At 43.3% G+C, this 9,997-nt stretch overlaps 1 non-coding gene across 1 annotated transcript; it reads right to left on the bottom strand.

Annotated features, from left to right (window-relative positions):
- Nucleotides 1–3,462: 3,462 nt before the first annotated feature.
- On the bottom strand, nucleotides 3,463–3,537 carry Trnat-cgu (transfer RNA threonine (anticodon CGU)). The gene has a single exon. It is a non-coding gene; the product is annotated as a tRNA-Thr (tRNA).
- Nucleotides 3,538–9,997: the final 6,460 nt, after the last annotated feature.

Genomic DNA, 9,997 nt, shown 5'->3' on the forward strand with positions numbered 1-9,997 from the left:
GAGTGGTCCATTGATAGTGACCCGGCCAAATACCTCACGAAATAAACATCAAACGAAAAAACTACAAAGAACGAAACTCGTCTAGGTTGAAGGGGGAAACCAGATGGCGCTATGGTTGGCCCGCTAGATGGCGCTGCCATAGGTCAAACGGATATCAACTGCGTTTTTTAAATAGGAACCCCCATTTTTATTACATATTCGTGTAGTACGTAAAGAAATATGAATGTTTTAGTTGGACCAATTTTTTCGCTTTGTGATAGATGGCGCTGTAATAGTCACAAACGTATACGTACGTGGTATCACGTAACATTCCGCCAGTACGGACGGTATTTGCTTCGTGATACATTACCCGTGTTAAAATTGACCGTTTACCAATTGCGGAAAAGGTCGATATCGTTTTGATGTATGGATATTGTGATCAAAACGCCCAAGGGGCGTGTGCTATGTATGCTGCTCGGTATCCTGGACGACATCATCCACGTGTCCGGACCGTTCGCCGGATAGTTACGTTATTTAAGGAAACAGGAAGTATTCAGCCACATGTGAAATGTCAACCACGACCTGCAACAAATGATGATGCCCAAGTAGGTGTTTTAGCTGCTGCCGCGGCTAATCCGCACATCAGTAGCAGACAAACTGCGAGAGAATCGGGAATCTCAAAAACGTTGGTGTTGACAACGCTACATCAACATCGACTGCACCAGTACCGTATTTCTATGCACCAGGAATTGCATGGCGACGACTTTGAACGTCGTGTACAGTTCTGTCACTGGGCACAAGAGAAATTGCGGGACGATGACAGATTTTTTGCACGCGTTCTATTTAGCGACGAAGCGTCATTCACCAACAGCGGTAACGTAAACCGGCATAATATGCACTATTGGGCAACGGAAAATCCACGATGGCTGCGACAAGTGGAACATCAGCGACCTTGGCGGGTTAATGTATGGTGCGGCATTATGGGAGGAAGGATATTTGGCCCACATTTTATCGATGGCAGTCTAAATGGTTCAATGTATGCTGATTTCCTACGTAATGTTCTACCGATGTTACTTCAAGATGTTTCACTGCATGACAGAATGACGATGTTCTTCCAACATGATGGATATTCGAAACACAGCTCGAGTGCGGTTGAGGCGGTATTGAATAGCATATTTCATGGCAGGTGGATTGGTCGTCGAAGCACCATACCATGGCCCGCACGTTCACCGGATCTGACGTCCCCGGATTTCTTTCTGTGGCGAGAGTTGAAGGATATTTGCTATCGTGATCCACCGACAACGGCTGAGAACATGGGTCAGTGCATTGTCAATGCACGTGCGAACATTACGGAATGCGAACTACTCGCTGTTGAGAGGAATGTATTGCCATATGCACTGAGGTTCACGGACATCATTTTGAGCATTTACTGCATTAGTGTGGTATTTATAGGTAATCACGCTGTAACAGCATGCGTTCTCAGAAACGATAAAGTTCAAAAAGGTACATGTATCACATTGGAACAACCGAAATAAAATGTTCAAACGTACCTACGTTCTGTATTTTAATTTAAAAAACCTACTTGTTACCAACTGTTCGTCTAAAATTGTGAGCCATGTGTTTGTGACTATTACAGCGCCATCTATCACAAAGCGAAAAAATTGGTCCAACTAAAACATTCATATTTCTTTATGTGCTACACGAATATGTAATAAAATTGGGGGTTCCTATTTTAAAAAAACGCAGTTGATATCCGTTTAACCTATGGCAGCGCCATCTAGCGGGCCAACCATAGCGCCATCTGGTTTCCCCCTTCAAGCTAGACGAGTTTCGTTCTTTGTAGTTTTTTTCGTTTGATGCTTATTTCGTCAGATATTTGGCCCGGTCACTATCAATGGACCACCCTGCAAAGGCGTTGCCGACCGCAGCGCCGTATTCTGCCTGTACATATCTCGGCATTGGAATAGGAATGCCTACACCAGTTCCTTTGGAGTTTCAGTGTATATATTCAGGGAAGTGTATATACAAGTATATTGTCCTGAATATATTCACTGAAGCGCCAAAAAAACTGGTATAGGCATTCATACTCTAATACAGAGAGATGTATAAGTTCCATGCCAATTTACCAGTGAGAGAACACATGGCCAAACCCTTCCTGCGGCGGACAACGAAATGACGGTAAATTCTAACAATATTGGTCAAAATGGCTTTTGGTTATCAAATGGGGTGAAGAATAGTTCTGTTTTTTAAACAGAACCGTTCCAAACAGAAGGAACAGTACGTGTATCTGCTATAGCAGTCAGCTAGATAGGCTGGCAACACATTAGATATGTAGAAAACAAGAAACCAGAAAAAAAAGTCCCTGGAAGTAATGACCAATACTTTCGTCCAAAATGCGCCGGCCCGGTAGCTCCTATCAATATTCCCCAATTTATTTGAAATATATCACGATCTAAGATTTACGTACAATAAAAGCCGCGGTTAAGTAGCAAATAGAACTGAAAGAGAATAAGTTATATATATATTTCAGCAAAGTGAAAACGCATAACTTTTCCGTTCCGTAAGTTGCAGTCTTAATAGAATCACGAATCTTAAAGCGAAAGTAACAAGTTAAGTGTTCTACAGTGGAACGGCCAAACTAGCAAAAACCTCCCTGCGCGACGACGTGTGGTTCCAGTATGCCGCGGCACACAAATAGCCTTGCGCGGCTATCCGTAGTCCGAAATATACAACAACGATGCGAGCGGCGTATACGGTTGGCCGTTGCCGCACCGCACCGCACAAAGAAATGGCCAGTTGACTGCCTATGTCTAAAGGAAATAAAAACGCTCTTACCTTATAAACTACACACGCCAATGATGAAACAACTTCTTTTAATTAAAGTTGATTATTTTTGTGCTTTTCAGTGCGTTGAATCTTGACCCGATGACAAAACAGCCGTATCACCCACTTTTTTTCCAATTAACTCTAGGTACTTAGCCAGGCATAGCGACTATAATTATACATTTTTCTTTTACCATTTAAATTAATGTTAATGGGGATTTGAAATCTCGGTGGCAATGGTTGCGATATTTGGTATATACCAATAAACCACCCCACCCCCGTTTCTTTAAAGACTCGAACACCCATACCCATGCATACAACGGCAGATCTCCCGGACCATGCGTAGTACAGTGATATAATTTTCCAGGTACATTCACTGATATATGTTAACATTGTCGGCAAATTGTGATGCGAATAAAGTTGGCACTGTAGGAGTAATAAACTGAAACGCTCGTTGCTGCTGTTTTACTCTATGGACAGCGAAAATATTTTATGCTAAAACTTTTTTCCTTTCATTATTTTGTGGATGGTGTCAGCGACAATTCCCACTGCAGTCTGGTATTTTCGTATGCACATGTCAAACATATTTCACTTGAATGAAATTTTCACTCTACAGCGGAGTGTGCGCTGATATGAAACTTCCTGGCAGATTGAAACTGTGTGCCGGACCGAGACTCGAACTCGGGACCTTTGCCTTACGCGGGCAAGTGCTCTACCAACTGAGCTACCCAAGCACGACTCACGGCCCGTCCCCACAGCTAGAAACATCCCCCAGGCTGTGGCTAAGCCGTGTCTCCGCAATATCCTTTCTTCCAGGAGTGCTAGTTCTGCAAGGTTCGCAGGAGAGCTTCTGTAAAGTTTGGAAGGTAGGAGACGAGGTACTGGCAGAAGTAAAGCTGTGGGGACGGGGCGTGAATCGAGCTTGGGCAGCTCAGTTGGTAGAGCACTTGCCCGCGAAAGGCAAAGGTCCCGAGTTCGAGTCTCGGTCCGGCACACAGTTTTAATCTGCCAGGAAGTTTCATATTTCACTTATACACTGAAGCGCCAAAGAAACTGGTATAGGCATGCAGAGATAGGTAAACAGGTAGAATTCGGCGCTGCGGTCGGCAATACCTATACAAGACAAGTGTCTGGCGCAGTTGTTAGTTCGGTTACTGCTGCTGCAATGGCAGGTTATCAAGATTCAAGTGAGCTTGAACGTGGTGTTACAGTAGGCGCACGAGCGATGGGACACAGCATCTCCGACGTACCGACGAAGTGGGGATTTTCCCGTATGACCACTTCACGAGTGTACCTTGAATGTCAGGAATCCGGTAAAACATTAAATCTCCGGCATCGCTGCGGCCGGAAAAGGATCCTGCAGGAACGGGACCAACGTGACAGAAGAGCAACCCTTCCGCAAACTGCTGCAGATTTCAATGCTGGGTCATCAACAAGTGTCAGTGTGCGAATCATTAAACGAAACATCATCGATATGAGCTTTCGCAGCCGAAGGCCCATTCGTGTACCCTTGATGACTGCACGGCACAAAGCTTTACGCCTCGCCTGGACCCATCAACACCAACAATCGGCTGTTGATAACTGGAAACATGTTGCCTGGTAGGACGAGTCTCGATTCGAATTGTGTGGAGCGGATGTATGTGTTCGGGTATGGAGACAACCTCATGGATCCATGGACCCTGTATATCAGCAGGAACTGTTCAAGCTGCTGGAGGCGTGTGCAATTGGAGTTATAAGGGACCCTTGATACGCTAGATACTAGTCTGACAGGTGACACGTACCGGAGCATCCTGTATGATCTCCTGCATCCATTCATGTCCGTTATGCATTCCGACAGACTCGGGAATTCCAGCAGGACAATGCGACACACCACACGTCCAGAATTGCTGCACAGTGGCTCCGGGAACGCGCTACTGAGTTAAAACATTTCCGCTGACCACCAAACTCCCCATGCATGAACACTATTGAGCATATCTGGGATACCTTGCAACGTGCTGTTGAGAAGAGATCTCCACCCCCTCGTACTCTTACGGATTTATGGACACTCCTGCAGGATTCGGGGTGTCAATTCCCTTCACAACTTCGGACATTAGGCGAGTTCATGTCACGTGTAACTGCGGCACATCTGCGTGCTCGCGGGGGCCCTACACGATATTAGGCAGGCGTACCACTTTCTTTCGCTCTTAGGCGTGTAATTTTCCACACCTCTTTCTAAACCACTAGACCGATTTCAAACAAACTTACAACAGATATCACTCTTCGTGAGGGTATTTTTGTTCCGTCGTCAAAAGTACCAGCAAACGCGTGTTTTGCTCACCAGACGCGTTTCGCTTTATTGAAGTAAAGCGTCATCAGTTGTCTGTAATTAAAGATATTTACAATATGATTTTTTTTCTAGATCGGAAAACAGTTCGTTTACTTCAATAAAGGAAATGCCTCTTGCGAGGAAAACACGCATTCTCTTGTAATTGTAACGATGGAACGAAAAAACCTTCAGGAATTGTATAGCAACTACGGACAATATGGCCATGCAAATGAATTTATATCTCTTATTGTGTGGAGAATGTCGCTGTGGCGGTGAGAACTACCCCCACCTATCGAAGGGATGGGGGTGGAAAAGCACTGTAGCCCATGACGCGCGAAACGTTGTACAGATTACATATTGCATTTTGACGAGAAACTCTTAAGTTTTTTACAAGCATTCGATATGCGAAACATGAGTGACCCGGTAGACGTGAATAAGGTAATCGAATTCTTGCCATACCCGTCCCAGCATGGCATCGTAGACTGTGGCAGTCGCTTCCCGTATTCTCTCCCGGAGCTCTGCTACATCACGTGGTAGAGGCGGTACATACACCAGATCTTTAATGTATCCCCACAGAAAAAAATCACACGGAGTGAGATCTGGTGATCGGGGAGGCATTTCATGAAACAGTTCGCTCCGCACCTGAACTCGCCATGTTTGCGACTAGCGCTGACTACCGGCAAATTACCAAACTTCACTATGGCGATATACATGAAAACACCTTTCAGGGTTTCTCTTCAAAATGACATATGTATGATATCTGTACAATGTTTGATTCTTGTGCAATAAATAACTGAAAGTTTACTACATTTTCGCCGTTCACGCAGTACAACTGCCGCATGAGGCATGACATTTTGATTTATTACTTCTTTACTACCATCTGTATTCGTAACACGTTTCGGAGGCAGCATCCACATATACGAGGGTTATTCCAAAAGTAAGGTCCGATCGGTCGCGAAATGGAAACTACTATGAAAATCCGATAAAGCTTTGTACAGATGTGTTGGGTAGTGTCTCTAGTATAACCCCAGTCAGCATCACGTCGCTCTTCTCATTTCTGAGCTCGCAGTGAGTGCGTAAAGATGTCTAGAAAATAGTGTCTGCCGCCAAGTACGAGGGCCTGGTGAGAAATTTCGCCTGAAGCTATGCAGCTAACATTACATAACTGTCGTGCTGTTTCGTCTTCACGACAATTCTCAGCCGCATTCTGCAGGGACAATGAAGATGCTCCTGCATCGTTTTCAAATGGAAATGTTAGATTACCCACAATACAGTCCGCAATTGTCTCCCCCTGAGTTTCATCTCTGGTCACATGAACCGCTGTCTTTGAAGACAACATTTTGACACAGACAACGAGGTGTAGGCCAGCGTGGAGAATTGGCGGAAAGCACTGGCGGTTGCCTTCTATGATGAGGCTATTGAAAAGTTGGTACAACGCTATGACAAAAGTCTAAGTCAGAACGGCGACTACGTAGAGAAGTAGCTGAAAGGTGTAGCTAATTGTTACAAGTAAAACATTTCTGATGTTCACTGTGGTTTCAATTTGGCAATCAATCGGAGCTTACTTTCTGAACAGGCCTCGTACATACAAAATTATATCTGTCTGCAGCACATAGTTAAGATGTCATAAATTCCGGCTTGGAGTGCGATAAGATAAAACTCTCGGTCACCTTTTGTTTTCCTGAAGGGAACGCTAACCAGTGCTCGGTAAGTGCTGAATGTTGTTATACCCGTTCATTTGCCGTTTTTGCAACACGAAGTTGAGTGTTCCTCCAACACGATAACGCTCGCCCACAGACTGCCCGTGAAACTCAATGCGCTCCGTAAAGCGTGCAGCAACCTCCCTGGCCAGCACAATTTCCGGACTAGGCTCCAGTCGAGCACATGTGGGATACGATGGGACGAGAAGTGACTCGCGTGATTCGTCAACCAACAACTCTTACAGAACTACGTGAACATGTCGACAGTCTTAGTATAACGTGGCACAGGGTAGTGTTCGCCATCTATACGAGCGACTGGACGCCAGAGTCAGCGTCTGCATCGCCGCCGTATTATTACGGGATTCAGCATGGGTAGATACCTCGAACTGACCGCTTGTGCTACTGATCTGTAAATGTACTCATTTCATGTGCTCCATATGAACTGTTACGACAAATTTTGAGTAAACTTAAAATCTCTAAAAGGGTCTATTATTTTTTTTACCGTAAGTGAATATCAAAGTAATTGTACTCAGCAACCTAATGTTGTTCTCTGATTTTTAACCAGAACTCTATGCATTGCCCCGTAAACAAAATTACCACCACGTCAGTCTTCCAGCCACTGATAATAACAGGTACCTGTCAGGAGCTGGAATTGGTGGCTAGCAATTACGTAAAACGTATGTTCATACTGTCAAATTATATGACTTTATTCAAATTCGATGTGTTTTACTTATTATTTGGTTTTTATTGCGTTAGTGCATAAGTTCGTAGCGTTTTTGTTTTGTACGTTGGTATTCCAGTCGCTAATAGGCAATTTTCAAATGTAATTCACTATTTGAGGTTACATATTGTCACTTGGAGATAGATGGTTGTTTAGTTGGTTAGTTTGGGGAAAGGACCTTGCCTAGTCGGCAGTGGTTTTTGAACCTTTCACATTGCATGCAAATGTCACACGATGGTGAAATGATCACAGTTCATCGCCTTTGCCACTTCTCAGGTACACTAACGTGGATCATTATGGATTGAGGCACTTAAATGATCTTCATCAAACCCCAAAGGTATTCCTGAACTTGGAGAGTCACTGATGTCAAAACGATCCTTTTATGGCATTATACCCATTATATGTCCCTGATGTTTCCGGCTGCTTCCTTTGCCAAAGTCAAACACAAGAGAATGTCGGAAATGTTCAGATTTCTCCACTCGGCACTCCATTTTCTACGATCCCAGCTCTGTTCACAATCTCCAAATGACCGAGTGAGAGGGCGCAGTGGTTTGCACACTGAACTCACATTCGGGCGGACGACGGTTAAAAACTGCATCCAGCCACCCTGATTTAGGTTTCCGTGGTTTCCCTAAATCGCTCCATGCAAATGCTGGGAAGGTTCCTTTGAAAGGGCATGACAGACTTCCTTCCCCATCCTTCCCAAATCCAATGGGACTAATGGCCTTGCTGATTGGTCCCTTCCCCCGATGATGATAATGAGGTCCCATACTCCGAGGAGCATAGGGAACGATGCGGGAGACCCGCACCGCCGACTAGGCAAGGTCCTTTCCCCAAACTAATCAACTAAACAACCGTCTATCTCCAAGAGACAATATGTAACCTCAAATAGTGAATTACATTTAAAAATTGACTATTGGTAAATAAACCCTTAGCGACTGGAATACCAACGTACAAAAAAACAAAAACGCTACGAACTTATGCACTAACGCAATAAAAACCAAATAATAAGTAAAACACATCGAATTTGAATAAATTCATTTTATTTGACAGTATGAACATATGTTTTACGTAATTACTAGCCACCAAATCCAGCTCCTGACAGGTAGCTGCAATTATCAATGGCCAGATGAGTGACGACGTGGTAATTTTGTTTACAGGGCAATGCATAGAGTTCTGATAACAAATCAGAGAACAACATTAGGTTGCCACAGTATTCATCTGATCGTGCACCCTCAAATTTTCACCTTTTCCATTCTCTATCGAACAACCTTCATGGAACTTCCCTTCCGGATGAAAATGTGCTATAAACATCGGTGGACAAGTTGTTCTACAGTCGCGGAATCTAAAAAGTTACCCTAGTGTGGGCAGATTGTTGTAAATAACGAAGGAGAATATATTATTGATGACTGAAGTCTCTGTTATGTGTATCTGTTGTGTTCAATAAACATATGGAAAAATGCTACAATATTATGTGCCAAACCAATAGTTAAGACTCCTGTGACAAAAAGTGTATACAATAGAAAAAAAGCTGAAGCCAGATATGGATTCTATCGTTGGGCTGTTTTATCAGATAAACTGAAGCCATGAAATGAAAATTCCCGTTAACAACATGACAAGTACTAATGTTCATAGTTAACAGATCTCTGTTCTTACTTATTCTTTGGTAATTAACAAAGTAATAAAGTAAATATTATGTGCAACAACAACTGCTTAGAACAACTTCCTTTTTTCCCCTAGTCCCACTAGTGGAAGCACAATGGGCTGTTATTGGGTTTCATTCTTTTCAATCAGATATGCCAAAGGATGAACAGAGAAGCAGCGCCAGTTTTTGTTTGTTGTCAGTTTTCAAAAATTAGCATTTTCCTGTTAATTTAGTTATATATGTTCGGTTTTCCTCCAGTAAATGAACACTACATAGCAGTTTCATGATAATTGCACTGTTTTATATGGGGTCTATTTCTGGTCCAAAACTGGGCCATTATAAACAAATTCACCACAGGAAATTCAAATCTGCAAACAGAACTACTTTGCCAGGCCTATTTTTGAATACAGTTCAGAGGACTGGAAACTTTTGCACACATGTCAAAAACAAGTTTAAAGTATTTTTAGCTCCACACTGCTCTCTCTCAGATGTGTACACCGACATTGGTAAGGAGAGTGAGTATGTTTTCAGAAGTACACACAAACTATGCATATTTCCTTTGCAAGTGGGATATTCATGGCCGAAAATCTTACTGTGCGATTAAGAAATGGTTTGAGATGAGGTCGGAAATGGAGCCATAAAATGTGCATCTTGAATGTCTGGTATCTCATGAGGTGAAACTACTTTCACCACTTTACACTGAACTTGGTCTAATGAAAGACATGATATGGGTCCAACAGACAGAGGATGTGCACATGTAGCCAACACATCCTTTCTTTCGGCTGGAAAGACAAAGGAAGGTGACTTGTGAACCTGTAAATAAA

This window comes from Schistocerca serialis, chromosome 10 (assembly GCF_023864345.2).
Source record: "Schistocerca serialis cubense isolate TAMUIC-IGC-003099 chromosome 10, iqSchSeri2.2, whole genome shotgun sequence".
NCBI lineage: Eukaryota > Metazoa > Arthropoda > Insecta > Orthoptera > Acrididae > Schistocerca > Schistocerca serialis.